This window comes from Aythya fuligula, chromosome 6 (assembly GCF_009819795.1).
Source record: "Aythya fuligula isolate bAytFul2 chromosome 6, bAytFul2.pri, whole genome shotgun sequence".
Classification (NCBI taxonomy): Eukaryota; Metazoa; Chordata; class Aves; order Anseriformes; family Anatidae; genus Aythya; species Aythya fuligula.
In genome coordinates this window covers 4,718,290-4,744,769 of record NC_045564.1, presented here as the reverse complement: position 1 = coordinate 4,744,769, position 26,480 = coordinate 4,718,290, and the positions used below count along the sequence as shown (strand labels likewise).

The 26,480-nt window shown below is 41.1% G+C and overlaps 1 protein-coding gene across 7 annotated transcripts in view; it reads left to right on the top strand.

Annotated features, from left to right (window-relative positions):
• Nucleotides 1-26,480, top strand: part of GULP1 (GULP PTB domain containing engulfment adaptor 1) — a 152,208-nt gene that overhangs the window by 13,492 nt on the left and 112,236 nt on the right. Inside the window, exon 1 of one of the 7 annotated variants that reach the window (XM_032190363.1) lies at nt 8,156-8,178. The exons of the other annotated variants lie outside the window; for them this stretch is intronic. The gene's annotated coding sequence lies outside the window, so the exon portion shown is untranslated. Of the gene's footprint in view, nt 1-8,155; nt 8,179-26,480 lie in introns of those variants that run through there. 7 annotated transcript variants of the gene reach the window in all.

Below are 26,480 nucleotides of genomic sequence, written 5' to 3'. Positions count from 1 at the left end.
GTAACAACTGCCAGTTCAGCGTCCCGCAGCTTTTCCAGTTCTGAAATGCACATTCCGAGTGCAGTGATAGCTGTGAAAGGAGAATACATGTAATTGTGCTGTGCTCTGGACTGCAAATGTAGAGCGCGATGAAAGACCTCCTTGTGGTCTAAGAAGGGTTTTGAAAGAATCCTTCGCCTGAAGGGAGGGCACTAGTGAGCAGATTAGATGTTTCGCTGTGACAAAGTGGGAATTTGGTGGCAGAGAGATAAAGGTTTCTCCTGTGAGATTGCCTATACCTGCGTCCATTTGGTCCATAGGCTAAGCTATTGATAAAACTTGAATTTATATTTATTGCTTAGAATTGCTTTTAGAGTTATTCAAAGATTTCAATATTTCAACCTGCTGTTGACATGACACTTGATCACCTTGATCCTGGCTACTTTTAAAATATATTTTTTAGTTGTGACAAATAGCCTGTCTTAGTCATATCACTTGCACCAGCCGAAAGTAGCCTGTCTGCAAAGAACACTGAGAACTCTCTCAGAACATTATACGTGTTCGTTTTGGTACAGACAAAAAATGTCTTGTCCTATTTGTGTCAGTAAGAAGCATTCTTTCCCCCAAAAGGAAAAGGTTTGTGTTTGTAAATCCAGGATCCTATTCTATATTGTCCAGGAATAACTGAAGTGTCTTTTTATGCTAGCTAGCAAGTACATTATCATGTACAGTCCACGATAAAGAAGAGGCTAACATACTGCTTAAGTGGTTTGTGATTTGTTTAAGGAGCTGCTTTTGTTAAGATAAATCTGAATAGTTTGCAGTTTCACAAAGGTGGCTGGCTGTGAGTGGGTGTGCTCCTTCTGAACATTTGGATTTGCAAAGTAGCAAAGCCAACGTCGTTTTTTTTAGTTGTCTTTTTTTTATCGTTTCTTCAATTGGTTGTTCATGGCCATAGACCTAAGATTTATGCTGAAATTAATATCTTTAAATCTGTGACAGTTTTTAGTAGTGCATGTGGTGCTTTTCTAGGTGTATTTTTTTCAGTTCTATTTGCTGAACCCTGGCTCTCATTGCAACAGTACAACACTGATAGCAGGGGCTTAAAGAGGGAGAAAGAAGAAATACATATTCCTGCAGTTCTATTTACAATTCTATTTACAATTGTATTGTATTTACAATAGAATTTCTGCAATTCTATTAAGAGTCTTATAAATTAAGAAAGTGTGCAATTCTGTGCTTGAGAATAAGACCATAATTATTGATCATATGTGTTGATGAGACACGTCAGGTCAGACAGACCTGAGCACATCAGCTTCTGATTTGTGCAAACTAGCTGGAAGGTAGCTCCATTTCAGAAGTAATGGGTTTATACCTCCAGAGTAATGTTTTGTGCTTTAATACTCTGTGAAGAGAATTCAGGAGAAGGCAGAGTGTTTGACGTAATGCGGTCACAAACACCGTGAAGTTTCAGAGGTTGCACAGGTCGGCTAGAATTTGGAGTCATGACATCCACCACAAGTGGGATGTTAAGAGGCAGCCTGTGAGATCTCTCCAGTTTCAGTGCTGCACCTAAATATTAGTGCCGCTCCGTTTCTTCTGTTCAGTTTTCTTTTTCTTTTTTTTTTTCTTATTTTTTTTGTCTGGCTGTCTCTACACTTGCTGTTAGTTCATGAGCGTATTCAGAATCCTCTTGCAAATTCTTGACAGGTACAACTGTTAGATTATTGTGTTAGATTTTCAGGCAATTGTGCTATACGTTATTTGGGGTAGCATATGTTGAGAGCGGCCTTCGGGTTCATTTTCATATTTGCCAGTAGGCTGTAATTTTGAAAAGGAATAGTTTGTATGTTAGATTGAGAAAACTGTAGGTTCGTGTAAAAACTTCTATCTGTCATGCAGATGCTTGCTTTGGACTCCCTCTGCATAAGTAGTAGCCTGGGGATTTGAGGTGGCTTCTGTGTGAGGCTGTATTCTTACTGATTTATTAAGGGTCTGTGTACATATGGAAGTAAACATACTCGGCTTGAATAATTCAGTCGAATTCAAGTGAATACTTTCAACTTGCTGTGTGTGCCTAATAGAAGGGAAATGCTGGCAGCAGAAGGAATTTGGAGGGAACAGGAGAGCGGAAGCGTGAGAGAGGTCTGGCATGAATATTGGTGTGTCTCAGGCAGTCAGGTTGTGATTTGCAGACAAATACAGCTCTGTTCTTGGTAAGAACAGATAATAACTATAGGAGCTACTACAAAGCACAAATATCCTTCAAATGTGTGAAAATGCTGAAGTATTTGCTTATGTTATTATTTGATTTCCATTACAAATGTAAGCGTTGGGGGTGAAAAATTATCAACCTGGAAAAAGATACTAAAAATATGACTTAGATTGCAAACTGTGTATGAAGCCTTCTTGGTTACCTTGAGACATTGGCGCGTTGCACCAGCATTTCTCAATATCTTTAAACAGTTGGTCAAGAGTATGGCTATAAAACCATGGGAACTGGTGTACCTAAAAGGTCAACTACTAACCTATGGCAAGGGAAGGAGAATGAGTTGGGAGCAACTGGAGTGGTTTAGCAGGAGTTGCTAAATCCATTGCTGATGGAGCAGTGATGTGTTATCACAGCATTATGCTGTGGCCTCTCAAAAGGAGTTTTCTTTCTTTCTTTCTTTCTTTCTCACTTTGTTTGCTGCTTTATAATACCACTTTTTGATTGAACTGATTTTCATGACTGATTATATACTTGTCATTCTGGAAGCATCTTCAAGTGAATCATAGCTAGTCCACGAAATTGAGGCTAGATAATAATCTTACTTCTGCTCTCTCTACTAGCAGTGGTGTTAGTATGCACATCGTAAATGGAGATGATGGAATTTAACTTCCAAAGTTTCTCAAACACTTTCCACTATATAACCCGACTTTTAACTGAAAATTTTTACTAAACTCTTATCTTAAATTTACCAATATAACTTGAGTTATATTACTAACAGGGAGAAAAAAAAAATCTATTAAAAAACAAAACACAGAAATAAACCTCTGAAAAAAATATATATATTTAATGTGGTTTGGTCCAAGTTGTAAAGTGTCAGAAAACTTGTATTAGTAACAAGTAGTATCATTTTTCTCATACCAGTCTTATATGAGGGATATGCTTTCTACTACTTTTGTATTTAGGAAATTTGTAGCATTCATTTGTATAAGCTAAGATTTCCTTCAGGTTCATATCTAGAATAATCATAGAATACAATTTGGAAGGGAACATGGGAAATCTGCCCATCCCTTCCATGCCAAAGTGAGCCTGTAGTCAGAAAACAGAGAGAGGAAAACTTGGGTCAAGATTTTAGGGCAGGGAGTCTGGCGATGAGAGGAAAGGAGCTTGGACTAGGAGCCAGTACTGGGTCAAATTGTAAATCCAAGGGGAACAGAAGACCGAGATCCATTGGGAAGATGTACCTTGATCAGAGGAGGCAGATGTCAAACGAAGAGCTAGTAATTAAGGTAAAATTTGGACTTGGATAAAAAGATAGAGATGACGAACTGAGATGGTATTAAAAATGGTCAAGGAGCACTGTGGATGTTTCCTAAGTGAGGAGGGACTGGGAATCAGGGTGATAGTGGGGCAGCAAGGGGGAGGGATTTGTGCAGCCAGTCTGGAGAACAAGCACAAAGATACTGGAAGGGATTTGGACAGAAAGGGCTGGTCTCCCATACAATGGGAAGAAAAAACTTTGTGCTTGAGAACTTACTTGCCTCTCCAGAGTCTGGAATTCAACTTCATCAATCAGTTGTTCTGGAGAATGTGATTTTCTCCCTGTTTCTGCCATTCAATCCTGGTCAAGATGCTCTAGAAAGCTCTTCACTTCTGTTAGAAATACTTGACTTGAACTCCTGGCTCTGACTTCTAGAAGTGTTGACATGGATGTATCTGAAATCGAGGGCGGCTTGCTTTGTATGTGAACTACTCCACATCTTTTAGCTCTTTCATAAATAACACCTGAGGGCTTAGACACATGTTTCTTGGCAGATGGCTTTAGTAGTTTCTGCCAGGTTTTAGTGCACCTGCAGCAAGCAAGTGTAGTCTTTGAGTGCACTCTTGTCAGTGCAGCACCAGTCAGGAGCTGTGTAATCTACCTCTTGCTGGAGTAGGCTGCTGGATATTGGATAGCAAGTGTCTTCAATTGGGACCTCCAACTCTTCAGTCTGTTAAATGCTGAACAGCCACTGTAAAATGAGGACAACACTTTTTGTGAGGGGTTTTGGGTTTTGAAGTGCAGTGCAGTTTGTGGGCCATCGAAGTGCTCCAGTGAGAGCTGCCGTAGAGCTTTCTTTCATGAGCATCAGCTGTTTTCCAACTCTGCTTTTAGGAGTTTGTGGTGAGCAATGCACCGGGCTTTGCAATTAACTATTGAACAAGTTACACATTTGGGAAAGAGCACCCATTTTGTGTGATGAATGAGTAGCAGCCCTATAGAAACAGTCTTTCATTACATAAATGCATGCTCTCATGACATATGTCTGTAAAGGGATCCCAATTAGGATCGCATAGCACTGTTGTGACATTTTACAGTTTCTGAATGATTACTAACATTGTTCAAGCATTGCATGTAGTAATTCACCTGCAAGATGAATCACAGAATCATAGAAATTCTAGGTTGGAAGAGACCTCAAGATCATCGAGTCCTGGAGAAGAGGAGGCTCAGGGGTGACCTTATTGCTCTTTACAGATACCTTAAAGGAGGCTGTAGCAAGGTTGGGGTTGGCCTGTTCTCCCACGTGCCTGGTGACAGGACGAGGGGGAATGGGCTTAAGTTGAGCCAGGGGAGTTTTAGGTTAGATGTTAGGAAGAACTTCTTCACTGAAAGGGTTGTGAGGCATTGGAACAGGCTGCCCAGGGAAGTGGTGGAGTCACCATCCCTGGAAGTCTTCAAAAGACGTTTAGATGTAGAGCTTAGGGAAATGGTTTAGTGGGGACTGTTAGCGTTAGGTCAGAGGTTGCACCCCAGGTGGAGGACCCGGCACTTGGCCTTGTTGAACTTCATGCAGTTGACCTCAGCCCATCGGTGCAGCCTATCCAGATCCTCTTGCAGAGCTTTCCTACCCTCCAGCAGATTGACACACGCGCATAGCTTGGTGTCATCTGCAAACTTACTGAGGGTGCAGTCAATGCCCTCATCCAGATCATCGATGAAGATATTAAAGAGGACCGGCCCCAGCACCGAGCTCTGGGGGACACCACTAGTGACTGGCCTCCAACTGGACTTGGCTCCATTCACCACGACTCTTTGGGCCCGGCTATCCAGCCAGTTTCTAACCCAACGAAGCGTGCGCCAGTCCAAGCCAAGAGCAGCCAGTTTCTTGAGGAGAATGCTGTGGGAGACGGTGTCAAAAGCCTTGCAGAAGTCAAGGTAGACCACATCCACGGCCTTTCCCTCATCCACCCAGCGCGTCACTTTGTCATAGAAGGAGATCAGGTTTGTCAAGCAGGATCTGCCTTTCATAAACCCATGCTGACTAGGCCTGATCGCCTGCTTGCCCTGCAAGTGCTGTGTGATGACTCTCAAGAGGATAGGCTCCATGAGCTTCCCTGGTACTGAGGTCAAACTGACAGGCCTGTAGTTTCCCGGGTCTGCCCTCCAGCCCTTCTTGTAGATGGGCGTCACATTTGCTAGCCGCCAGTCAACTGGGACCTCCCCCGATAGTCAGGACTACTGATAAATGATGGACAGTGGCTTGGCCAGCTCCTCTGCCAGTTCTCTCAGTACCCTTGGGTGGATCCCATCCGGCCCCATCGACTTGTGCACATCCAAGTGCTGTAGCAGGTCACCAACCAGTTCTTCATGGATAGTGAGGGCCACATCCTGCTCCCCATCCCCTTCCACCAGCTCAGGGTACTGGGTATCCAGAGAACAACCGGTATTGCCGCTAAAGACTGAGGCAAAGAAGGCATTAAGCACCTCCGTCTTATCCTCATCTCTTGTAACTGTTTTCCTCCACATCCAGTAAAGGATGGAGATTCTCCTTAGTCCTCCTTTTTGTGTTGATGTATTTATAAAAACGTTTTTTATCTTTAACGGAAGTAGCCAGATTGAGCTCCAGATGAGCTTTGACCTTTCTAATTTTGTCCCTGCACAGCCTCGCAACATCCTTATAGTCTTCCCTAGTGGCCTGCCCACTTTTCCAAAGATTATAAACCCTCTTTTTCCTCCTAAGATCAAGCCACAATTCTCTGTTGAGCCAGGCTGGTCTTCTTCCCCACCAGCTCGTCTTTGGGCACGTGGGGACGGAGCGTTCCTGCGCCATTAAGATTTCCCTCTTGAAGAGCGCCCAGCCTTCCTGGACCCCTCTACCCTTCAGAACCGCCTCCCAAGGGACTCTACCAACCGGTGTCCTGAGCAGCTCAAAGTCAGCCCTCTGAAAGTCCAATACAGCGGTTTTACTGGTAAGAGACACTAGCATCACATCATTCTGCTTTCACAAAGGACAGAGCCTGAATTCGGACAGGTGGGACAGAGCTTTGAAGCTACCATCAGAACCACTGACCATGCTTTTTGCTCAATGGGCTGTGCAGACAGTGAGGCCCGCCCAGCTTGCTGAGGGAAATAGCAGCCCAGGCCTCCGCTGCTAAGTGCTCTGTTGTCCTGCTCTTTTAGGAAGAGGCTACTTGGCTGTCTTGTAGCCTTCCTGGTGTTCAATCCCTACAGAGTTATCTGGTGTTTGATTAACCCCATTGCTTCTGCCAGAGTGAATATTGGGAAATGCTGCATGTGTAAGAACTGCGCCTAGGTTGTAAAAATTAAATACACAGAGAACTGAAATATCAGCATATGGCTCTGTGTTAGCAATCACAGGGATTAGTGGTTAAGCTGGTATATTGTATCTGCTTCACAAATGTTTACATTGATGTTGATGCCAGCCAGTGTTGTGGAGACACAAAGTGCAGTGTGTGGCAGTGATCTCGAGCTATGGCTCTATAAAACAAACCAGAGATATGTTTGCTAGCATAGCCAGTCCTAACCCATGCTGACAGGAACATTTCTTCCTTCAAAGAAAAAAATGAAGTGACTGAGGCCATTGTCGCTCAGTATTTTTACCCTTCTGTGTCTGTTTGCAAACAGCCTGCAGTGCTTATGTGTTACCTTGCTGTCAGCTGAGGAAGTAGAAAGTTGGTCTTGTAGGATGCTGCTGCGTCTGATGGTCAAAGATTCTGACAAATGTCAAAAGTTGAGCTATTGCAAACAAATAACTGCATTGCACTGTCAGCTGTTTGGTCCTTGGAATCCTGTGTCCTTTGAAAAGAGAGATCAGCTAGTGCTTTGTTCCTTCATAATTTAACGTGAGATCATTGCCAGCTGGGATGTAAATTTTTAACTTTTTACATTCAACATATTCAAGTTTTAGAATTCTTCAAGTTTAAGCAAGCCTGGAAATAAAATGATACTGATGCTTAAATAGAACCTGGCATATAGATTTTGAAATGTTTTGGAATGTTTTCTCATTGACCGAGTACATGAATAAACAAAATACACAATCTCTTTGTGTGTTCCGAAAATGCAGGCAGTTCTGTGCTGGAAGGCAGCTTGAAAAGTCATGCTGTTTTCATGAAACTTCATCCACTGATCATTGTCCATAAAAATCAGTGGAAAAAACGCTATACTTCCAAATGGCCTCTGGATCTAACTTCTCCCAAGTGGGAAGAATGTGATAACTTTGTATTAAGCTTTGATGGGTATTTAAGCACCAGAATACCTAATTTTTGCTCTACTGCTTCTCCCATTGCAGAACCTTTCTCATTGGAAAGTCGCCTCTGAATAGTATGGAGATTGGAGAATGATTTGTTTAAATTAGGGATACAAAATGGAGCTTGTTTTAAAGTCATTGTGAGTTAGAGACAGTTTTCTGGAAACGAATGCATTAAGCTTTTGTAATTGTAACCATGAATGTCTACGGTGAATAAAAACAAAACAACAATTGAAGTATTTCTGGTTGTGTTCTTCCTGAAACTAAGACATGATTAGTAAGTAATTAATTGCCAGTGTTACGTCTTTGCATGCTTTCCACTGGCTGCATCCCAGAAGTATTGTGTTGTTTTTTCACAGTGGCGGAAAAAGATGAAGAGCTTCTTGCCATTGTCAAGCTCAAGTGGCAGAGAGCATGGGTTCCTGTGACAAGTCCAGAGGGTGACTTGGGACCTTCTCCTGGGTGTGTAAGCTGGTAGGCCAAGCACTGCTGGGCTCTTCTGTGTCTACAGAGTTCTCAGTGAAATGAGGTGTGGCCTAAAACTTGAGGTCCAAATGACTAAGCTCACATGAATGTCAGTAAATTTTTAGTTCTTTCCCTTTTGTTTGGATCAATCTATGGAAACAGCAATTTTCCAATATCCTAAACTTAACCTTGGTGATGTTTGTGAGAGCAGGATACATGTACAATGGTAAACAAACCATTTTTTTTTCCTTGAAGAACATTGTGTTTCACACATCTATAGATGCTGCTATCTATATATATTTTCAATATGAACCTCTTCAGAGCACTGAAAACAATCTGGAAAGTTAATTGTCAGCTTTATTTCTCCCCATCTTCAGAGGAACTGCTTTTGTTTATTAAAACCCATTTTTCAATCTGCAGTATTTGGGGAAATAGATTGTTGATGAGCTTGCTAAGATGACTCAACATGTTGTTCAGATGGTAGACATATGCACAGCCCCTAAACTAGACATTTTTCTTCGTGGATATTCTTTATCTCACTTTCACATACTGTTTATTTTATCTGTTGCTTTACTTTTATTTCATTCCTTCCTGACTGGCTAAAGAAGACATTTCAGTGATTTGTAGTAACAGCTCATAAGAGCCTGTTCACTTCTTTGAAGAGTTGTAGTGGATTGTGTCCAAGCGAGTGCATACCTCTCCCATATTTTTACATGCATTCCACCCTAGGAAATTAATTAATTTGTTCTTGGCACCAGTGCAGTTTTCATTTGCAGGTTTAAAAACAAAGGATTAACTGTGTTACAAATCACCTCCTGGTTTGTGTTTGACCAACTAGTAGGTTAGATAAATCCGATATTCAAGAGTCATTAAAATATGCAAGCATGAATTTAAGGAATTGAAGTGATCTTATTGGATCAACTCCTCATAGCTCGTGATTGTGGCTTCTGGGTTTTCTGACAGGTACCTTTCAGGTGAGATGCAAGGTAGGTGGGGGAGAAACCAAGTTCAGTAATAACTCTTTTTCTGAGTATTCTAGAGTATACTGAATATCTACACCTGATCATAGAAATGTGCTGATAGCACTAACAGGTAATCAGTTGCATTGGGTACCTTATGTTGATAGAGCTAATTTGTATTATGTATCTGCTTGCCTGTTCCTGGATGAGGAACAAGATGACATTTGATTATGCTGGTTACACAGGAGAAAGCCTAGAAACACTTGGTAGTTCTTAGAGCTTTTTCTTCTCCAGATTCTGTCTGCAGTGCAGTGTGCTCCCTTTGATTTTGTGGTGATGGTAGCCACTGAAGTAGGAAACATAAATTTTAAATTTTAGTGCCTGGTGATGCAGTTGTTTCAGCAGTCCTGGCAGTGTGGATGTTCATCTACAACAACTTTATCTTAGGGTCTCTGTAGGCAGAAAAAGTCTTCTGTGTTCATCAGCAGTGTGCTGTGCCCAAGAAGTCGTATGATTGCTGGTGGGTGGGGAAGCCTTTGTTTTGCTGACTCAATTACGTGCTCAGGATCAGATGTGTAAGGCTGACTTGTTCGTGATCAATAGAGTGCGTATTGAGTTCACAGGGTGCTGATTTGTGGTATCAGCTGTAGCCACTGAGTAGGAATATGATTCCTTTTATATCACGGTGTGATTGACAGGTGTAGCGATATTGTAGTGAAGATTGTTGCAGCTTATATAACCCATCTCTTTTGCCATCTGAATGCTTTCCCTTGCCACTTCAGGGCAGATGAAACGGCACTAATTATGGAATAAAAGAAGCTAATCTTTGTCCTAGACCACTGCGTGTAAGATCTTTCTAACCAAAATGCCTCCACAGACTTGTGTCAGCTTTTGGTACTAATTTACATTTCCTCTGTGTCCCTTTTCTTCTTGGATTTTCTTTATCTCTCTTTTGCATGCTGCTTATTTTATCTGTTGCTTTACTTCTATTTCATTGCTTCTCTTTACCAGGTTAGATCACAGAATGTGCAGATGCAGTTGACAGGGCATTAGGTAGATAATGTTAGGTCTGTTTAGTCAGAGTGACATTGTCATTAGTGCTTTGAGAGAGAACAGAAGTCTAGCTGTTTTGCTAGGGCAGCTTCTTAAGAAAGTGTAATGCATAAAAATGAAATTACACTTCTGAACTTCTACTTGGGAAGCCCTTTGCATGCTGAAGGTACGTAGGTAGGCAAGCAAGGACTTGCTCTTGATGAACACATAGCAAGAGGTAGCCATGAAACAAATACCAGGGCGCTTTTGTTTGATGAGTTGACTGGCTCACAAACACCTCTTATCATTCAAGATAAAATGGATTTTCATGTGCATGTTTCCTGTTGTAAGAACGCAGCTGCATTTCTGATACAAGGTGAAGAAGTGTGGGGTGGAAAGGCACGTGTTCGTGCGCTGTGTCATGAGCAGCATTAGGCTGCATGGGTTACGCTGTCAGAGTTTGAGTGGCTGACAAATGATGCTTTGACATGTAAAGTATCATAGCTGATGCTGACGTCTCTAGATTAAAATATTTCTGTGAAGGTAAAAATGGCTAGATGCTCTGATGAGATGCCTCAGATTGGGAGCTTTGGTCTCTTAGATTAATGGAAAGCTTGCGTAAACCTAAGTTGAGTTGCTGGGACTGTGCAAGCTCTTTTTAATATTTTATTTCATACATCTTTATCAAGTTAATTCATATCCATAGGGTGATGGTGTTTCAAGGCAGCATTCAGTGCATCTCCAGCATGGAATCAGGGATTCTTGATCATCGGAGTAAGTTGATCTGTTGCATAAATTGGGAAACAAAAACAAAACAAACCAACCAACCAAACAACAACAACAACAAAAAAAACCACCCCAAACTACCCAGAAATATGAGTTCTGCAGAATGAGCAGTGTATTGAAAGTCTCCTGAGCTTCAGATGAGGCTCCTAAAGATACATTTCAGCTGTAATTGTCAGTGACAGAGACATATAAATGGGCCCTTTCTGCTTGCTGTTCTCACATGAGACAGTCAGTCGGCCTTCTTATAAAAGAGTCTGTATGAGCTTCGCTTATTTGTCAATTTTTTTCTTCTGCCTTCTGCCTAAGTATAAAACCCAAAATTTCAGTACTAGCATTGTGAAAAGTGTTAGATTAATCCAGTTTGAGTGAATACTCTTCCAGTGTCTTCTTTATTGGGAAAGAAGAGAGGGGATGAATAGAAAACCGTTGTTTATATCTATATTCCCTGTTTACCCTCACTGGCATGCCAAATATCGAATGAAAAACTGCCTTGTCAGTTATTTATTTATTTATTGAACAACGCTGGTGTGATCTTATGGTTCCATAGTGCTAGGCTAATGCCCTACAAATGGTGTTCATTTCAAGCTCTGTCTTGGCATCGTTAACTCCACCTGTAGGATTAATGCAAGATTTTATTTGCTTCCCCACCTCCCTTTTGCCTTCAGTGTTAATTTACACAGTAGTACTGGGTGCTTATTATGTTCAACAAGGAAAAAAAACCCTGTTATTTTGCAAAGGAAAACCACAAATAACTCTACTAACCAGTGTACAATGATGTTACCTAACAGCCTCAATTAGCATAACACACAAAATCCAGATCAAGTACAGGAAAAGATGGGCTGCCTTAGCCTTGGATTTGCTGCTGTTGCTGTATTTTATGGTGATGGGTTCATTTGGCAGGTCTGCCAGACAACCGAGACTCAAATGGTTAAAGAATAAATTCTCAGTTTTAATCTTTTTCAAGGAAAAAAAAAGAACGTTTGGAACCAAGGTAGTAATTAGTTTGAAGCGGCACAGATTAGCCCCACTTAGAGTGGAATTTAATTATTTGAAAGCAATTAAATTAACAGAAACGGAGTCTGTTGAGCTTGGGTGGGGGAGGGTTGAGAGCTGGGTTTTGTGCCGAAATCCATCGGTGAACACGCTCCCCGCTTCAGATGTCAGTGAGAGAAGCACAGGGCTTTTATCTCGCAGTTTGGCACCATGCGAAGACAGCAAGCTATGGGGCCAGGGGGACTGCCCCCTGCCTGGGTTAGAGTATGCACAGCTGGCTTTGGGTTCGCTGCCAGACTTCCAGGTGAAGCAGCCATATACCCTTTCTTCCCCCCAAACTGATGCTGCAGCTGTTGCTTTTGGGTTTTGGCATGTGAAGTGCAGCGTGTCCTATCTCCAGTGGGTGGGTGCCTTAGGTTTCAAACCACATTGCTGTCCTGAGCTCTGAAGAATCCCTTGGATGTGTGGGACTTAAGCTGTTTTTCTGTAGGGACAGTAGGTTTGCATTTTGCAGCTCTAGTAAAGAGTAATCTGACTCTGTCTGAAAATCTTATGTGAATTTGCAATGTGGTTTTGGCATATACTTTAAAAGGAGGAAAGTAGGTTCGGATTGGTGCGTTTCCAGTGCTAGGCCATTTTAAAATTCACGGCTCATCTTTTCAAATTCCTCTTGCCATCTTTTCACTAAGCAAATTACCGGTGTGTGCTAGTCAGCCAGCCAGACTGTGGCAAAACAGTCAGCAAAGGGGCCCAAAGTGATCAAGCCATCCGTAACGTATTACGAAACCCTCTGCGTTCTGGTGGCCGCAAGAATGAAGCTGGAATGTAAACTGCATGTGAAAGAGCAGAGCCCAGCTGGCCCTGTTGCTGCTCGGAAACTTACTGAGCTGTTTTCAACCCAGAAGGCCAACTTGTAGGGGAGTGGTGACCCCAGCTTTCCTCCTTAGCCTCTTACGTGTCAGGGTGGGAAGGACAAAAAAGGCTTTTCCTGACATCTTCCATCTTCTGGACTGGGTTTGTACAAGGATCTGGTAATCCTCCAGCCATCGATGTTATTCTCCCTTTTCCTTGGTGAGAAGGGGACTAGGATCCTAGGGGTGCACCTACTTTTTACTGCCTGGTTGGGGAACCTGGCCATGTTGCTGCGGAGTTTTGTAGCAGCCTCCTTCCAGCAGTACGGGCACTGCTTCCAGCACCAGGTGCTGAACCGTTGACCTGATGGGCTTTATTCAGTGCAATCATAGGTAGACAAAAGCTGCATCTGTAGGCTTTTTTATTTACTAGCTGCAAATAACCCTACTCTGCAATTTGTTTATTTCACTGTGAATGAAAGAGCGGATGTTTTGATTTGAAAAGGGAATCTTATTTACGAGGCAAAGTACAAACAAGCTGCGGGAGGAACGCCTCCTTGTTAAGGAGCGGCCCCGCCAGCCCGTCTTGCAGGAGGCAGTTCTGGGGCACAGCAGTACCCTGGCGGGGTTTTGTACTGGTGACAAATGTGCAGGTATTTTTAGAAGGGCTTCCAAAGGGCACCCTGCTGTGTGTCAGTGTGTTTCTGGTCCCGTGTTATCGGTGTGTTCCCAGCTCTGCCCTCCTCGTGTTTCAAGTTGACAGCCTGCCTTTATCGGCTCCTCATGAACCCCTGACTGGCGCGGCGAACGGGAGGCTGGGCGATGACAGAGCTGGCTTTCCGCCTCAGTTTCCTTCTAAATGGCATCAAACAGCAATTGCTTTCGTTTTGCACCGCAGGAAGAGCAAGATACAGAGTTAGGGTTTGCTCTTTCCCCGCATCGTGTGGGTGGGACTGATGGAACAGAGCCAGAAGAATTTGGCAACGTATCAGACTGTAAAGAGAATAATCTGTTTCTTCTGATGATGGATGGCACTTGGAAGGCAGCTGAGCCTGAAAGCCATTTCTCGTGCTAAGACTCTGTGATGTGCAGGTCAGCATTTGAACAAATGCAAGCCTTTAAGTGCAAGCTAATAGCTTGGCAGGTTGTGCCTGACATGCAGTGAGCAATTCCAGTTTAATTCCTGAGCATCTGTGGGGTTTTTCTGCTTTTCTCTCTTTTTTTTTTTTTTTTTTTTTTTGGTGGATTGTAACATCCAGTATTTTTAATATTTTCTGAATTGCACGATGACTTGTTTTGAAGTTCAGAAGTACCTTAAAGAAGACTCAGCTAATAAGGAAATCTATTTTTGTTTCATAATATATTAAATTGCTTTAAAGTCTTGAGAGTCGTTTTATTTAACTGCTGTTAAAGTGTAGGTTAAAAAACATATTTCAGCTTATTACCACAGCTGAGCAGGTGTTACAATCCTGGCCCCTCTTTTTGCTAGGGGCCCTTGATAGTAGCAAACTGACAGCTCACTGGGACAGAGCATTTCTGTGCACTGTCTTCAAAGCACTGGCTGTGCAACACTGACAGTGAGATCTGACGGGAAAGTCTGTAGTGGAGAAAAGTCACATCCGTACAGGGTACCAGTTGTAAGAGAAGCTTCCAGCCTAATTTGACAGGCGACAGTCTTCACTGCTGGAGAGCTGGTAGTGTCATATTGGCTCTGGTTTTAACAGAGTTCTGTATGGAAGACTGCTGGTGGAAAGGCTTCCTGATAAATATCCAAATACTGAACTTCACCTCGGAGTTTCAAAGCTGGATCTTGAAGAAATCTAATCTTTGAAAAGCTGCTTTTATTCGGAGTTAGAGTATTAAGATACAAGAAGAGTTTTGTATTGAATAGCCAATTGATATGCTATCTATATAAACAAGAATGTCCAAAAACATTCATGTCGCATTGTAAAATTTGGATTTTTCTCCTAGGAGATAAAGCTGTGAGACTGCATGTTATTTACTGCTCTGTGAATACAGAAAATTCTTGTCTTTAAACTGTTTTTGGTGATGTTAAGTGCTGTACTGTCTTCTACTTAAAGGATTAGGCTTTGGTAACTGTTCTCGCTGTGACAATGTAAAGTTACTAGCTAAAACCTGTTGACTGCACAAGTAGGCTTTGTGAGATTGCATTCTTTAAGCAGTAGAAGCTTGACAATAAATACATTTATTTTAGTGTCTGAAGCTCACGGTTATCCACTTGGTTTTTATTTGATAATCACAAAGCTGGAGTTTGGTTTTACAAGAACATATTGACAGAGTAATCATGAATGCAACCTTTTCATCTTTATAAAAGTATAAATAGCCAATATATGTATTTTTCAAGACATAGACATGTTGTATCTTCATACATGTTCACTATATGCAGTTTTCTTAGGAATATGTAAGATCAGCAATGCATATAGATGCAATAAAGCATTTAGGAACATCGAGTCTTTTGATTTCCTTACCATCCATGAAGATACGTAGTATTCTTGTAGCATGCATTCAAATTCCAGCTTTAATTCGATAAAACAACAGCATATGGTGGTTACTACTTAGCATATCAGGTCTGTGCAGGGTAACAATCTGTTTCAGGTTCCGTATTCTGCTCTTCTTGTGACTTCAGTAATTGCCTGATGTCATGATAGGAGTTGAGTACTTCTGCACTCCTGGGAAGCATTATTTTTATGGATCTTAATTCTGAATGTAGAAAACATGTTCCTGTCAGTCTGTTTACCCATATCTGGATGTTACAAGGACAGCTAAGTAAATGTTGCAAGGTATTTGTATCCTGTTGTAACTGTGATCCTATAAAATCTTGTGACAGTCCAGGCTAGGGTGTTTTCTGTATGCAGATCCAGGTGTCTGCACAGAGAAGCAGGAGTTGGTTTTGTCCTCACGGATTTGTTCAGCACAAGTTGGATAATAGTGGCTTACATCACTTAGCCTGAAAAAGACAATTTAGCTGAATGCCAGACACAGTTCAGTGTTCACTCTACAGTTGTTCAAGATATCCGGTTAGTAATTGAACACGCTGGTGTGATTTAATCAAGTAATGTAAAAAATATATGTCCCCCAAATCAGGGGACTGCCAATCTTGTTTATTAGAACCTTGCTCATTCTTATCTCCAGAAATGTATTGATCAGATGAGCATGAGGCATTCAGAAATAATGCAACTATTGATCATGTAGGAGAGATCAGGCAAAAATTATAGATCCGAATACCTTTTGTGTAGAACCGTTATGCCCATGGTGGGAAGTTGTCAGCTCTGGAAACTTAATTGGTTTATGGGAAATAAATGGTGAATAATGCCAGATTAACAGCCAGTAGGTTGCTTACAATACGGATGTCAACCTCCACAGAATGTAGAAATCATGAACATGTTCATGTTTTATGTGCAAAATTATGTTCCCTTTAGAAGTCAAGTAAAAATCTAGATTGTATTCGCCAAATTCAGAATGACCCTTGTTGTGTTTTTTTTTTCTTTTGCTCTGCACTTGAAAGACAGAGTGACACTGCCAGGTTTTAAGCAAGACAGCAACAGATGGATGATGCTATATATAATTTCCATTCAATTCAAGTTTACTAAAATCTTTAGAATTTCCCTCTGATTTTCAGAGAGCAAATCCCATACAAGGGGAAGGGAACATGACAAGTTCATACCAATTGGTTTTCATAATTCCACCTTTTGTTAAATTGATGCTCCAGGCTTAGACTTTTTGCTCATGTTGTGATGTTTTCTTCTCGGGCAGTTAGGCCAAGCTGTGTTATCTGATCAAGCAATCAAGCGGCATAAGGCATGCAGTTGCCTACCAAGAACTCACTTGGCATTGCCGTACCATTACTCAGCGTGATTGGGTGTACTAGTTCTGCCCTAATTTTATAAACGAAAAGGATGTTGGCTACCTACTTGTGCCAAGTCCTAACTTAGCCAAATGTTACCTAAAGATTATGAAAATCACTGTTTTGTTTTGCATTTGCACCCAATGCTTTCTGCAAGTGTTGTTTCTGATACTAGATATGAATTGGGTAAGAAGCTGTGTGAGTGCATTTGTTGCCTGGAAATAGTCCTCATTTGTCTTCTGCGGTGTCTTAGTATGGTTGGCATTTTTCCTAGCTGCAGCTGTGTGTGCTGGGACGTTGCTGTGTGCCCACACTCTGAATTTGACAGTCCCAAGCCATTTTTCCTGTCAGTTCAAGGTTTTTTTCCAAGGTAAAACCCCCATTGTTCACCAGCCTTATTGCGAGTCTTCCTGGAAAGTTATGAGGAAGGAATGTGTTGGCTTTTAGCAACTTTGTTCTCAGAGACTTCGAAAAGCTGTACTCGCAGGCGGTGGCATGGGCGGTCGATCACCCCGTGTCCTCTTGTGGCAGATAATGGATGCTTGTCCTGCTGTGCAGAAGTGCCTATGGGAAAACATACTGACCTGTTGCAGTGGAGAGCGAGTGGGTGCTGTATCCAGACTGTCTTGACAAGAAGTGCCCATTTCTTTCTGCTTCTGTGAAAGAAGAGTTCATCCATAACAGAATTACAACAGGAGAAAGCTGTAAACCAGTGTAGTTAAAATAATTTACTGTGAGATCTCAGTAGGGACAATGACAAAACAACAGAACCCTTGCCTAGACTGTCACTATTACTTTGTGTTAGACCCATATAATCTGATAGCTGTCCTGGGAGGAGGAAAAAGAAAGTTGGCGTTGAGCAAAGTGTTTTATGTTTAAACCATAAAGAGACTTTGGATTTCTTCAAAATAGTTGGCACTAGCCAAAATATTTTGTTGCATAGAACCTTTCACAGGGATAAGTGGTTTTGAGTTGAAGACCTTACTTTCCACCTAAATCCAGAGGCTTAGCCTAGGAAACTCTAGTCAGCTGACTATCTTAATGAGTATTTTCGGTAATGCAGGTGAAGTAGGTCGTTATTCCTTAACTCTGGAAGAAGATTATTTCTGTTTTTTTAGGTTTTATTGTTGATTTTTTTTTTTTGTCATCTATGCTACAGTTTCTTCAGTTACCTGATTATTTTGTACGTAGGTATAAAGCTCCAAATCACTCGGTCAGTTAGACTGCTGGCTAGGTTCTTGTTTCAGGGTGGCTAATAGGGTTAAGTGCTCTGTGGTGGCAGCAGTGGCTCAAAATGTATTAAATGGCTGAGGAGGTAGGCATAACTTTGGCAAAGGGAGCTTGAAATTAGAGGCGATTCCCGTAGAGTATCTCCTTAAGTTGATAAGTGTGGCAGGATTTCCTTTGACTGGTGCTTTCAGCCATGTGGAGTAAGGGATGCTAGCTGTACATTGGCTGGACTCCTCGCTGGAAGGACTGTACACAGTGTTCAACCTGGCAGAGAGCTCTGAGGAAACCAGCAAACAGGAAGACTTGGTAATGATGTGGCCAACTTCACTGGACTGGCCTACAGCAAAGGAGTGGCGGATTGCTTGAAATACTGTATGGGATAAATGGGTCCCAGGGAGCAAAGGTACAGGCTTCTACAAGACAGGGTTATGGAAGATAACTGCTGTACAACATCACTGCTGCTCACCAAGCCTAACCCATGTCTGAAACTGTTCTGGTAAGGACAGAGGGGGGAAAACAAAACAAAAACAAACAAACAAAAACAACAAAAAACACATTTTCTTCTTTCTGTGTATATAAAGACATATATAAAGACATTTGAAGAAGCCACAAAATAATTGTCTTCCAAATAACTATGCAAACTTGAGATCTACACTATACTTTTGTATGTACTGATATTTTGTCTGGTTTCTGGCAATACCTAGCAGAGAAATCATTTAGTGCTGCATCCCTGCTGATTAGCATAGATCTCTCCCCTTGTAGTAGTAGGAATAACAGCAAGAAATGAAACAAAATTTGTTTTCTTATCAGAGTAATTACTCTTATTGTAACCTCACTAGGTAACGTGGTTTAAATTTAGCACTTGACGCTCCCAAATTTCTTGTCTTACCTGCCACAGTTAAAATTGTCTTTTTTTCGGTGCTAGACATTCTCTATCCTTATGGAAATTAAGGCTGGGATTTGCTTTCTCTTTTTATAAAGAGAAGGTTTATAATTATAATTTCAAGGGTACTTTAATACCAAATTTTGGAGCCATGGATTTTTGTGAACTCAAGTGTCCATACAAAGAATCCCAGGGCTTGCACAGTGTGCAATGCTTTTAGAAACCCTGGGCTGCTTTATCAAAAAAACAGCTATTAGCTGCAGTTAAGAGGACACAAGTGAAATATTCCCTCTCTCTCAAGGCTGCATATGCAATGTAACAAGAACTCCATGCATTACAAAACGTGAAATCCCAGGGTTGCTAACAAGAAAAAAAAAAAAAAAGGCTTCCATTCTAGTTTGGCATCTCCTTTGGAATTTTTTGAGAAGTTACATGTTTAGGTAATAAAAAAATTATGCTTGTGTATTTGGAATTGCTTGGGGATAAATGAGGAGTGAAAATGTATCAATTGTTAATTGAAAGCGAAATAGCTCTATGTGCAGCAAAGTTACTTAAACAGGCAATTGTTTTGGCCCATCAATTCTTCTTGCTATGCAGTAAGACTTGGATAACAACCATGGAACACCTCTTCTGTCATTTGTACAGTCTGAGAAGAGAAACATCTTCTAAACCCAGTCGCTTTTTTCTCTGACAATGCTGTTCTGAAAAAGATCAGGAATAGAGGGAGGCGAGGTGAAACAATAGAGCGCTGCTACAATGTGGAAGGCTTCATGAGCCCTCATGCCCCTCGCATCATCATCCCCCTCTGTTCTTAAAAGTAAGCAGCAGCCTGAAGTTCGCAGTCATGGTGTGTTTGTTTCCATTTTTGTAGAAAGTGCATGCATCTTCTGATTTCCTTAAAAGAAGCTTATTAGGGTCCAGTATCATCAAGGTGAAAGGAATCTTGGCAGCTGCATCTGAGCAGGAATTGTTATCTGAAGTTTCCCTGATGGCATGTTTCATGCTGTTTAGTTGCTAGATCTTCGTGTTCTGCCAACAAATGTGAAGTTTATATTCCAAACTGCTTTCTTTCTAAGAGAAAAGTGTTGGTATTTTTGTTTCATAATGGCATAGCAGATAGGTTTCATAAGTGGCATGCAAGTACTGTGGCCACTTCACTTCTAACAGGTATGTTATGACAAGTTTGATGTAGGAAACAACGGAGCTGGAATTAAATTTAATGCACTTGTTGCTCTCTCAAAATCTAGTTTGGGTCTCTGTCAGCCTTATGTAAGAGGTGTTAAATGCAACAGGTGATCTACAGCAGATGGTACTGCTGACCATGCTGACATTCAAAATTTACATGCTCCTGCCTCACAAGTCTCAGCTGAGCCAGCTGCTTTGTAAACTACATTTATTTGAGTATTTTCCTTTGTTTAGTGTCCTCCAGAAGCTATCAGTAACTTTTTTTTTTCAGACCCTTTCAGGTGACTGTGAGCTGTTCTGATGCTTCTGGTTGTATCAGCATTTATCTCCACCAGGAAAGTTTTGGTACCTGCTCAGTCACCTACATCTGAAATAGCTGTCCTCCAAGGAGCTTTCTGTGTTCTGTGACACCTGTGAGTCTGGATCATATGCGTGTTGTCAGTCTTGACTGTTTGGAGGAGGTGGTGAATGATGTAACAGTAGTAGGGAGAATGAGGTGAAATATAAGTGATGGAATAGGAGATCTCTGCTTTGCCAATGTCTCAATGCAATTTGATTCTAAGGTACAGCCTGAACCATGATGACTGCCTGCAGACCAAGCTGTTTAGAAACTGGGTAACTGTAGAAAAGATCCATAAAATTATGGAAAAGATTGGCAATTAGGGACTTTATGCTTATCAGAAACAAAAATGAGAAGTGCCCTTGCTGTATTGGAAAACAGTGGGTACTAATGCAGGTGCTCATTTGGAGGGAGGCACGTAACAGGAGTCAATCCCCAGCGCAGGTGCTGGATAACTCACTTCAGAGACAAGGCATATGTTTTCAACTGGGAGGATGATTAATCTGTTTAACAAACTACCATCTGGGACCGGCACTGTAGCCATCCTTTGAATGTTTAAATTGAAACTGGAAGTTCTTGCTTTAGCTTTTCAGATGTGGAAATTTTAACTAAGTGAAATTTAATGGCCTTTGACAGGTACAGCAGGCAGTCTTAAATCCTTAAATCCAGGAATGCTGTCCATTCCTAGCTTTGTTTTTGTGATCAGTTGTTGGCAGATGTGTACGGAACAGTCTCCTTTGCTTAAGTGTTTTTTGCCAAAATATGATGTGAGCTCGAGGTCCAGATACAAGTTCCCCAAATCACTTCAAATGCTCATCTGTTGAACGTTGTAGAAGCTTCTCCCATCTTAGTAAACACCTTCAATAGGTAGTTTCTCTTAGATTTGTGCTTCTCGCTTTTGTCATATTGTTCAAAACTCAGTCTCCTGTGTTGTTATTTGAGAAAACAGCATTTTTTAGGATCATGGCAGGTATGGATTCCTTTTGTTCTTCCTGTCCTGATAAGCCATCCTACAAGAAAGGTTTGGCCTTTAACTTGCTGGTATTGTAAGTTGGTGTTATTTATGACTTCAGGCTGCACCCAAATCTATTTTGGTGTCTTCACCAATGCATTGGGATAAAGCTCTAGTAGAGCGCTCTGTCTTGTTTATTATTAGCACTGTGGGCACTCCTCATGCTTGCAGGGTTGAAAACACAACTATGTTTTTTTTACTCAGGACTTGGCAAATCTAGGGCATGGCACATCTTATGTTACTTGTAGGTTTTTTGTGCAGTGGATCTGTTTCATTCCCACTGTATATTGTAGAAAAATTTTGATCTAAGATGTTCTGGAGCTTTGTCGTCGTTTAAATTAGCATGACCTGACTTTAATAGGCAAACTACCAAGGTAGGTGTCATAACTGTGGGCAGGTGCCCTGCCTTGTGGCAGAATGACCACTGTGATGAGACTGAGTTGTCTTCAAATGACTGTTCCAGTTTTATTTCCATTGTTTTGCTGTGTGGTTGCATTCCTATTCTTGTCAAGAGCGTGTAGATCAGGGCCACCAAGTGGCAGAAGGGAGGCGCCTTCATCCCCTCTAGGACAAGCAAGCCTGCTGATGGGAGGGGCGTTTGCAGAGCCATTGTGACACCTGCTAAGTGCTGCATGAAGTCACAGCTCACCGAGAGCCTCAGAAACTGCAGTGAGGAGCAGAGAGCAGGCAAGACCCCAGCAGCTATGGAGTTTGGAGGGGACAAGAAAAAACTCAGCTGGTTTGCAGGCTTCCAGACCTACCACCTTGACTCAGCTAGAAGACATTTTAGGAACGGCTGCATGGATTCAGATAGGTGCTGGCTTTGTGCTGTCCTGTTTGTATAATAATTTTTTTTCCTTGTTGTTTGTCAGGGACGAGTGTAAGTATAAAGCAGCACACAAAACCTCTCTTCCTGATCTGTAAGTCAACGACTTCATGGACCGGAGATGAATTCTTTAGTGCTTAAGTGAACTTACCCCGATAGGGCTGCCCAGACATTTTTTTCAGTACTTGAAAGTTTTGAGCATGCAAAAAGCATAAGCTTTTATCAGTGTTAAAGCTGGAAACTCTGTGTGCCTGTGTATTGAATGCACAAAGGGAATTTCTTGTTATAATGGCATAAATACAGTTGCCAAACATCACTAGTGAGCTGTTTCTTGCAGCACGTAGGTTTAAATTGACCGCTGAAGGAGTTTTGAATATATTTCCCTGATTTCTCAGGGGTCAGCTACCTGATTAGTGGACATCTGTTCAATATTTTAGCACGGCAGTTGAAATTATTAATTATTGTATGATCCTAGGTGTCTGTTCTTTAGAGCCTTGTTTGAAAAATCATGCCCTTTAAAAAAAATATATAATTTGCTAAACTGTATTCCTATTATAAATGATGGATGTAGGGGGAAAAGAGGCTCAGCAATCTCACTAGTTACACGCATTGCTACATGCTATGTTGCTTCCAGAGAATCAGCAGGTTGCTTCAGGAATACCTCTGAAGGGACATCTCAAAAGGAAATTGAGCACAGCAATGTAAACTTGAGTGCCATTCACTTGAGTGTCATTCCATGGGACAGGAAATCTAGAGGATAACTATACTGTGAGGGGATAGAGGTATTGCAGCAGTTGTTTCATTTCATCAAAAATCAAAGCAGTTGTGGTGTTCTCTGGTTCTGTGAACCATGAAAAGTGAAGTTGGACCATATTTTAAAATATGTAACAGGTTTTTGTAGAACATTGCCACAGGCATGGAAAATCCCATAGAATTAGCTCATGAACTTTGATTTTATATATATATATATATATATATATATATATATATATATATATATAACTTTGCAAGAATTCATTTTCATATCTGTCAGTCTCGTATATGTAAGTGCAAGTTTCAACTGGGCCTTTCAGAGGATTTGCTTATATAAACTTGGGAAGGTCATGCCTTACTTGGCTTTTGGGGTATTAGAAATCTGTGTCAGATTTACTAGTAGGCTTGCTCTTTTCACAAAATTCAGTTATCCCACAAATGAGGCCCCCAAAATTCTAACACTCTAAAGAGGTGAAGTGTAATAATTTTCAGGAGTAAGTGGAACAACCACATCCCTGGTTTGTACAGAGAGATTTTATTCCAAAAAGGAGGGAGCAGAGAAATAGGTTTGTGTTTTAGATGGTATTTGATATATGAGCAGAGATACCTTAAAGCTTTAGATAACAAATACTTTACCAAAAAGGAGGGATTTAATGTAAGTTAGTGTCTAACCTTGGCATTTTCTCTATATTACTGTTATTGATCCATCATTCACAAGATGTCGTAACTGTGGGAAAGGGGAGTGCGTGGGGTGGATAACAGGCAATATGTAAAATGAGCTAACTGAAAATCCCTTATCTTAGGAAATTTATGGGTATAAGAATGAGAACGGTTATGCTGAATGAGACAAGTTTATGTATTATGTAGTAAGAAAGCCTCAAAAGCATACCTTGTAGATTTTTTTCTGTATTTTGCTCTTTTCCAGTACAATTCAGTATGCTGCCTGTTTTAACTTTTATCACTTGAATTGAGCTTTCCCAGTAGCAGCTCTGACATGTCTATCCTGGATATGATCACAAAGTTGCCGTTTCTTGCAATAAATCTTTTGTTCAAATCTCCTCACCATTTGGTTTATGTTTGCATCATTAAAGATTATCCTGCTTCAGTACAATTATTTATGGTAGCAGTATAAATTTGACACACAAGGGTGTCCTTGGGATTCTGGTTTCTTTACAAGTCTGTCTTAAGAAAATCCATTCTGACACATGTTCAGTAATGTGTTATTTTACTTCTACAGATAGAGTGGCTGAGAAGTGCTTTTCAGATAAAGGTATCTTTATAGTGATGATTAATATGTTTGTGTCAGTCGCCTAAAGTTTTGTTCATGATCATGTAATTTGTCAATAGAAAAATATATAAATCACTTCTTGGACTTAGAAGCCTGATTTAGATTATACTTAGCAAGAGGAAAAGACTCCCATCCACTTCTCCCTATGTTCCAGCTACCTGTCAGGGGAGCTTAGCAGTTATCCAGGGGCTTTAATGACTTCAGATGACATGCAAGGCATTTCCCACTGAGGCTCTGCAGGTCATCAGTTTCCCTTTGCTACAAGCTGATGAGAGGGCTTCATGTCTCCTTCCGCCTTGCTGAGATAAATCAGCGTCTTCTATCTGTTCACCCAACAGCCTTGCTCAGGGCTGGTGCCCTGTTCAGAGTTCTGGAAGAGGTTCTAAAAAACCTTTGCTGTTGTTCTGGTAATAGGGGGTTGGGGCATGGATCTGTGTGTGACCTTGAGTTTTAAGAGCTACGGTAAGTGTTCTGTAACAGAATAGAAAATAATCAGATGAAACGGGGGTAGGCTATCTTTCCTCCATTTAGCTTCCCATATTGATATAATTAATGTCTTGATATCAGCTCTTGTAGTTTTTGCAGTTCATTTTCTGCTGGACTAGCTTCTAACTAACTGGGGGAAGTTTGACTTAATTCAATAGGCAGTGACGTCAGTAAAATAAGTGATAATTCTGCTAGGATTCTCTGAAGTTTACCTGACCAGCTTTAAACTGCCGATTTCATCTTTTGCTAATCTGTACTGTATATCACATATCCTGGATTTTCCTGAATGTGTACGTATGAGTGTTTTTCCAATTGGGTTGCATTTTTCTTGTTTTTGGCTGTGTGGTCATTACTCTGCATTAACAAAAGGCCAACTACATTTTTGCAGTTAAATTCTGGGCTTAGTATACCAGTGGTCCCAGCCTTAATAAAGGACTGCCTGTTTGCTGTAGGGCTGTGTGCATATATACAGCCTCTTCGTAATGTATTAAAAATGCTACCCACGTTTTTCCTCTATGTGACAAGAATGAGTTGTGGGTTTGTATCTGTATAAGAAGTATTTGCTCCCCACTGTAGAGTTAGGTTGGTCCTAATCTGAAATCAGAAAAATACGGAGATGAGATTTTATTTATTTATTTCTGTTTAAGTAACTATTTTCTGGAAAAGTGAACACAGCCAAAGAAGGCTAAGCTCAGATAAATTCCTGCAGAGCTGTTGGAGGGAGCTCATGTTGGGTCAGGGGAAAATCCCCTTTGAATGGGTTCTGCTGTTATCCCATTGGAGCTGGGCTTGGCTGCATGGGCTTGCACTGTGCCCAGGCCTAGTAGCTATACCGCAGCCACATCACCACCCACCCCACCCTGTTCTGTGGCAACCCTCAGCAGTGATTTTGCTTGGGATGGTTTGTACAGCTGGATTTTGGGGACCAATGTTACTGTTTGAATAGAGAAGCTCTATTACTGGTTTGTAGAGTTTACTGTGCGTTTATATGCTTTGTAGAAGCCTCAGAATGCTTTTTTATCTACTTGGCAATTGTGGTTTTGGTCATTACATACACATATAAAAATTGTCCAGACATAACTTGTTGTAATGAATTATTAGTCTTTGTGAAAGTGAATGCCATATCGTGTCTTAACAGAATTCATGAAACAATAGCGAGACTGTAATTGTAGCACAACCTGAATTGTACTCATACCTTTTTTATTATTTTATTATGGCATATTACAGTGTGCCTCTGGGATGAAAAGGCTATGAGCATCATAAAGAATATCTAGCACAGCCTAGAGAAAAGCAGAAATGGAGTGTGCAAATGAGTCCATCAGGCTTGTAGCCTCTAAAATGCTCAGTAGGAAAGTGAATGGTTAGAGGCTTGAACCTGACTGTGTTTGAAGCAGATACACCTGTAAAATGCAATGAAGAAGGGATGTCCTTTGCTTTTTCTTTTTATCTATCTATCTATCTATCTGCATTGCTAATTAAAAATGAAAGCGTACCTTATACATTTTTTATCTGGTTTGGAAAAGGATTGATCCAAGCACTAACCTGGCAAGAAGGTAATGATGACCTAAAGTGATGATATGATTTAAAATTAATGCTTCAAAGGCTATGGAGTAGCAGTGAAGGCTTAGAGAATATAACGTTTGGCTTCATACAGCCAGTATTAGATTTGGACCTTTCTACAATGTAGCTGTGTTTAGAGATGATCTAGAAACCCTATTTAGTCGAGTGTTTGCCAAGCATGGCATCACCAGGACTCTGTCATACAACGTGATATTATAATTGCGTTTAATTGAAATTGTTAAATAGCTGT